Here is a 7,152-nt window from a genome sequence, read left to right on the forward strand (position 1 = left end):
CTCTGGCCCACACAATCAGCTTTTGCTTGGCCCACATGCCGCAGTGAATTACGGTACATGACTGGACCAAGTCTGTGCTTCCAGACAAGAGCCAAACATGGACCAAATCTGGGCCAAGTCTTAGCCAAGTTAATAACCCATAACTGAGCCTGAACTGGGCCAGATATGTTGGTGTGTCACGACTGCAATGAAATTGATAAACCCATGAATCATTGCACTTTAGGCGTGCTATGGGCGTGCCTTTCCTCGAAGCGACCTGATAGGTAGAATTTTTTATTTTTGTTTGAAAATAATATAAATGTGTTTTTTATGGGTCAAGATAGACCAGACTCACATGGCCCATATATCAATTATTAACATCTGGGCCAAATACTACATTTTACATCTGGCCCAAGTATTGTGTGCCGCCTTAAAGACGGTGCCACCTCTGCCAAACCAGGCCCATGTTTGGCCCACATGCTGTATGCCACTGCCGGATGAATGCCTGCTGTGCCAGATTTATGCCAAATCTGGGCCAGAATTCTTTGCTACCTGGGAAGTTTGGAATGTTGGACACTTTACTTACTCGACGATCAAAGCTTTGCTTGCGTAACAGAAGAGGCGGAGCTTTTGGGCGCTGATGTTGGATTAAGTTATTTATTTTAGATTGTGAAAGTGAAATTCTTCTATGAAAGTGATTATAGCGCCTCTCTATTTGGTACATTGGTCATTTATTTCATTATTTCCATCAAACGTCATCAGGGAAATGGTTTGAATTTCTGCTTAGTGAATAAAACATTAGTGTTCCATTTGGAATGACACCACGTTCATATACTATGCTGTTGAGTGTGTAAGTGCATAGTGTATATAGTGTGCCATTTGGGACGCAGCTAAAGACCATACAAAGTACACTTGGAGGCCTTTAAATCCACGCTGCTCAACAGCGGATTGGCAAAACCGGTACTGTCATAATGATGATGGCATTCAAATGGACCAATAAACACAACCTAATGGGGGAGTAAGAGTGGAGTCAGGAGAGTGAGAAACAAAATATAGACAAGTCCACATGGAATGTAACAGGCCAGCATTTAATAAAGCTGGTGATTTAGCATTTCAGATTAAATTGAAGATAAATTGAATTTATCTATATTTTTTTTTTTTACTCGAGCTTTTGGCCCAATCCAAATTCTATTTTTGTACCCCTTCCCTTTGGCCCTTGCAACTTAGGGTTAAGGGGAAGGGTTTCAAAATTTACACCTAGGAATTGAGACGGCACTACAGCATGTGCATAACTACTGTGCATTTACACAGTGGCCATATTCATCTATGTAAACACACCAAAAACAACATTAACATTATAGGAGGCACTGTAAAAAGGCCATTGACAGCCACTAGACATTACTGACAGGGTATTCGAGTGTCAGAATGTTGTGGGTCTGCTGTACAGGAGTTATGATTACGGATTATAGATCGTGAAATGTAGCGTTTTTTTGTTTTTTTTTTAAAGCATGACCGTAAAACAGGAATGCGGTTATGAATGTATTAAAACATGTTTGTTTGTTGTAAAAATTGATAATAATGACAAAAAATACTAATTTGTGGATCTCCTTACTTCCAGATGCAGCTATGCTGCCATTGTGGTGAATTCTGGGAAATTTTTTTTACCCCTTGGTTTAGAGCAGTGGTGGGCAAACTCATTCCTAGAAGGGCGGTGTCCTGCACAGTTTAGCTTCAACACTAATTAAACACACCTGAAGATGCTAATCAGTGTCTTCAAGATCACTAGAAATCTATATGCAGGTGTGTTTGATTAGAGTTGGAGCTAAACTGTGCAGGACACCGGCCCTCCAGGACCGAGTTTGCCCACCCCTGGTTTAGAGTGTGGTCCTCAAATTTTCGTTTGAAGGGGTGTATACCCCTTGCCCTTAGCCCTACGCCTTCAAGCTAAAGAGAATTGGGACACCACTACCCTTTCACTACCCCTTCACAGACATGCGCAAAACGAGGGGTAGGGGTAAGGGGTAGAATTGGGATTGGGCCTTTGTTTCCCAAGCATAATTTTTGCTTTGTTGGCTTTTGCTGCCTTGATCATGGCATCAGACACTGAATCAGCATCTTCTGCTGCTTTCCACCCAGTGACTGCTCCTTTAACAACTGCAGCAACTGATTCTATGTCAGCCACTGATCTGACTGTGGTTTGAAATGATGCTACTGCTGCATTTGCTTCCTTGGATTTCAATATGCCTAATGCTTGTAATACATATGCAATTGAAGCAAAACAAACCCCTGCACCCAGAGCATGACTAGTCACAGCTCCAGTTACTGCTCCTACAACCTGATATAACATTTTTTGGCGTAGTGTTTTTTTTAGCTTTTTCTCGTTTCTCCTCTGGCGTCAAGCTGTTTTGGTCTCGAGGAGGAAGGTTTTTCACCTCCGTTTCAATCTGTTCATCCACCTTCTGAAACTGCTCATTGGTGTAGCAGCCATTCTTCCTCACCATCTTGTCAATGGTATCTAACATTTTCTTCACCTGAACTCTGTTGCTCTTGTAAACTGAATCACAGTCATCCCAGTATTTGTTGTCAATGACGTGACAGCCACCCTCAAATTTATCTACAAGCTCCTGCAGTTTTCGATTTCCCTTCACGAATTCTTCAATGGTCAAGCCTTCTAGCTGTTCACCGAAAGTGAATAAGATCACGGTGTGTTTCAGGACGTCCTCTTTCAGTGAGCTCAGCAACTGCTGCACAACCTCATCTTCATGTTTCCTGTGTCTTCCAACCTTGAAAACGAGACCAATGGCATGAACAGCAGGAGCGCTTTCAATAAGACAATCGTAGATCTCAGAAATGATTTCCTTTTCATCACGATCTGTGTCAAAGAATCCCGGGGTGTCGATAACTGTGATTTTTCTTCCATTAATCGTCCCGACTCCTTTTACAGATTTAGCGGTTACTGAACTAGCAGAGGCTCTGGAGGTGAATACTTCTTTTCTGAGAATTGTGTTCCCAGTACTGCTTTTGCCATCTCCAGTTTTCCCAATTAGCAGGATCTTCCTCTCTAGCAAAATAAATAAATAATTGGTCATTAAAAATATATTCCCAGCGGACACCATGATGTCAAAATGACATATAAAAAAAATGTAAAACTGCATAAAAAATGTTAAATTTGATTGACAATATTGGTTTTTCTACACTATTTATATTAAGACTGATCTGCCCACACCCACAGGACAGTCTTGTATTCAATTTTTGATGTATTCATTGATGCAAATGTAAGATGTCAATATTTTTATTCGATACTACAAAATTTGACATTGTTCCAATAACAAGTAAATACAGAACCAGTATTACTGTTATTGATAATTATTCTGATATTGATACTATTTTTATTAATACAGAAATTTTGCTAATTAATGGAAAAAGTCTAAATCAATCAACGACAACCCCCTCACCCCAAACCCTCCCCAAAGGCCATAAGAATAAAGGCTAATAATAATAATAATAAAAGAGAGCCAGATTCTGTGCCTGACGATCAAGTTATTGTATCCTGACCTTTGACCACTGCCTGTTCCGAAGTGCAACTTCCCCTTACAGCTCCTCTTGCAGGAGGTTTTGTGTCGCTCCTTCAGGCTGAGCTCCGTAGGAAAAAAAAACCCAGCCACCTGACGCTCTCATACGAGCCCCAACCCCAGTCCTATCTCCAGGGGCCCTGGCCACACCATACCAGGCAACATCATGGTCCTCTGTTGAAATACTCATAAGGGTTTTTTGAACCACACTTAATCTGGCCTGTCACTTAAGACCTTTTTGCCTTGGGAGACCCTACCAGGAGCATTTAAATGTGGCTTGCCATGACTATGACCAAGAGATTGACAGGCAGATCAGTGCAGCAGTAATGTGGTTGATGTACCAGACTATTGTGGTAAAGAAGCTGAGCTGAAAGGCAAAGCTCTCTATTTACCAGTCAATTTACATTACTACTCACTGAATATGAGTTTTCTTCGCAGGGCACACCCCCTAATAGATAGGGTGATGAGCTTTGTCAACCAGGAGGAGGTCAGAGTAGAGTAGTGCTCTTCCATATCGAGAGAAGCACCTAAGGTGGCTTGGGATCTGATTCGGATGCTTTCTGGATGCCTACCTAGGGAGGTGTCCCACTGGGAGGAGACTCCGAACACACTGACTACTGTATGTCTCTCGGTTTGCATATATATATATATATATATATATATATAAAATAAAACATTTAACATAATATAAAATGTCACAATTGAGAACAAACGTGTTCTGTCCTTGTACTGATTACAGTTACAACCATAAACAAAAACCACTTTCATTGCTCATTCACTTCAGCCAAAAGTGCCACTCAGTCACGTGATGAAATGACCCAATTCTAATTCCTAAATTGGTAATTTCTATCGATATTAAGATTGTTCAGCCCACCCCCACAGGACAGTCCTGTAATCGATTTTTGACATTTGATGCCAATGTCAGTGTCACAGAGACCGCCTTTTTAGTACCGCATCCCTAGTTTTTTATGACAGTGCCACATAATGGATTGGTTGATGCTCTAACAAGATGGAAAACATGCATGGCAAGGAAAGTATAAGTACTGGTTTTCTATTACTTTTTATTACAAAATGTGAAAGCACGTGTTTATTTTGTACTGTTACTGTTTTATACTGGGCAAAGTTTATGCAGAAATGTCTGATTAGCTCGCATGATTTACCCCACTTTCAAGAGCCTGGGACAAAAACTTTACACTGATTTTTTTTTTTTTTTTTTTTTTTCCAGAAAAAGAGTACTTGTAATCAATGTTCCCTCTAATTTTTCATGTATCTGGGCATACACACAAGCTCCCTGAGCAAACTGAGGACTACTGTGAGCAACACAGTAAGTAATTTGGTCCACTTAAAAAAAAAAAAAGACAAAAATCTGAAAAATGGGATGTGAACAGTTTTGTAGTTAACATCATTTTCCTCCCTGTATTTAATATATATGACTAGCATTTTGTGTACTGATATGTCTGTGCTCTCATCTACTATCAAGGTATGCCAGGGTGCATTTTTAATACTGCACATAGTCTCATTCTGCACATAGTCTCATTCTGCTCATCTCATTGATTGAGTTCACAAATTCATTCAAAGGCATAGTTTTTGCTTCGCCAGCTTTCTGGTATACTCGCATACTTTGCCATGTGATGGTGGATTTGTTGAACTGACAGCATTGATGCATTCATTTTGATGGCAAGTAAAATATTGTCAATGAGAACTTTAACTTGTTCAGGGTCCGATTTTGTTTTGTGTGACAGCTCGTTCCTTTTCTCTCGGTCTTTTGCGCTCTCCCGCAATAATGTACTAATCCCTTGTCCCATCTTGAGTCTTCGTACAGTTTCGACAGCTTTTAAATGACTTTTGCTGAACGTGACGCTTGAGATAGTCCAGCTTCCATTCAATCCACATTTTTCCCTCTGAAAACTCACTTGCTACTTTGGCATCGCTGCATGTTTTGCAGAGTAGACCTTTCTCACTTGAAAAAGAAAAAATCTCACCCAATTTCACCGCTTTTTCTTCAATTTGCACATACTCCGACAACCATTCCATCTTAAAAGAACTGCATTTCTTTTTTACTGTGACTTGGTGAGTGGATGTGTCGCTGCCTGTTCGTTTCGCCATGATGCGGGGTTTGTATTACCATCTATAGACTGATTTCACGCGGCTGCCATTTTTAAAAGCGAAATCGAGGCTGAGGTGGGAAGAAACCCGGAAGTATCGTTGGGAGTTACATTAGAACGTTGTGTACTTGGCTGTATATCTTATCAGCGAATAGAAAGAGACACAAATTTATCATTTCACTGCCTTCTGAGTGACCCGAAGGTCCGTTCTGAATGAATGGTGAAAATATAAAGGGATATCAGAGCTCATTTTCAGCTAAGTTAAGGGAAGCTGCACTAGTTAGCTAACGTTTTCTTTCCCAAACACACGTTTTAGATGCCATTTATCAAACTCAAGTTAATGAACTGATTCTTTCACTATATTAGACTCGTCACGTTACTGAATTAAAACAAAAACTGTCAATTTCCCGCTAACATTTAAAGCACTGTTGATGGCTTTCTTAAAACAGCGCTGATTGGCCATTGTGTTCACGTGCTCAACAGATATGCTTGTGATTGGCCGAGAAGGTCATCAGTTCACCCTCCGCTGTTTACTGAGCACAAACACAGCCGAGCGATCTGCTTGATGACTCGACTGATCCTTATGGCTGTTTCGCGCTTGCGCTCCAGTCTCCGTGTATCTGTGTTTGCACTGGGTGAAGACCGGTAAACTGAGTGCAAACACAAGATACATGGAGACTGGATCGCGAAGCAGCCGTGAAGATCAGTCGAGTCATCCGCGCTCAGCGGGGCTTCAATTTTAACTTAGCGGAAATTAGACTGTTTTAAAACTTCAGTACCGGGACAACACGAGGGTGTGCTACAGAGGACTGCAGTGTTTATCGCTCACCAAGTTACATAGGCTGAAGCAGGGAAGCGTCCCCTCTGTTTACCTGCTGCCATGAACTGAAGCCTAGGAGGACACTTGAGCATATTACTCTTACAGAGCTTGTGATGTTGTTTGATGCTAAATTGCTTTTAATTGTTTAAATTAAACGTACTGACTGATATTAAAGTGATGTTTACACCATATCTGTATTTTGAAATCTCGGCAACAGCTGGAGGTTTGTAGTCCACAGCATGTCACTGCAATGTTTACAGTGCTGATCCTATACTTCCGCGTTTCTTCCCACCACAGCCTCGCTTTGGTTCTTTAAAATGGCGGCCGCGTGAAATAAGCGTATTAACCTGCTAGCTAACCTGCACGGCGCATATAGGCGGGGCCCAGACGCAAGCACCGTCAATGCCATGATTGGCTTTGTACCGTAAGTGAACTGTATCGTAACATTGGCTAGACACCTGTCACTCAATGAGTGAGAAACAAAAAAACAATATTATTGGGCGAATTAATCAGATTAGATTAAGTCTAATATTAGATAATAATTAATATGTTATGTTGATGTTTATGCGCTGGATAGATTTTCTTGTGCGCTGAGAATGTGCGGGCAGTGCGCGATTGCGCACGCGCGCAGCTTAGAGGGAACATTGCTTGTAATGTAATTGCAATAATATGTATG

General features: G+C 41.1%; 1 pseudogene; it reads right to left on the minus strand.

The window, feature by feature from the left end:
• Positions 1 to 869: 869 nt before the first annotated feature.
• On the minus strand, positions 870 to 5,657 carry LOC130232601 (GTPase IMAP family member 7-like; annotated as a pseudogene).
• Positions 5,658 to 7,152: the final 1,495 nt, after the last annotated feature.

This window comes from Danio aesculapii, chromosome 7 (genome assembly GCF_903798145.1).
Source record: "Danio aesculapii chromosome 7, fDanAes4.1, whole genome shotgun sequence".
NCBI classification, from domain to species: domain Eukaryota; kingdom Metazoa; phylum Chordata; class Actinopteri; order Cypriniformes; family Danionidae; genus Danio; species Danio aesculapii.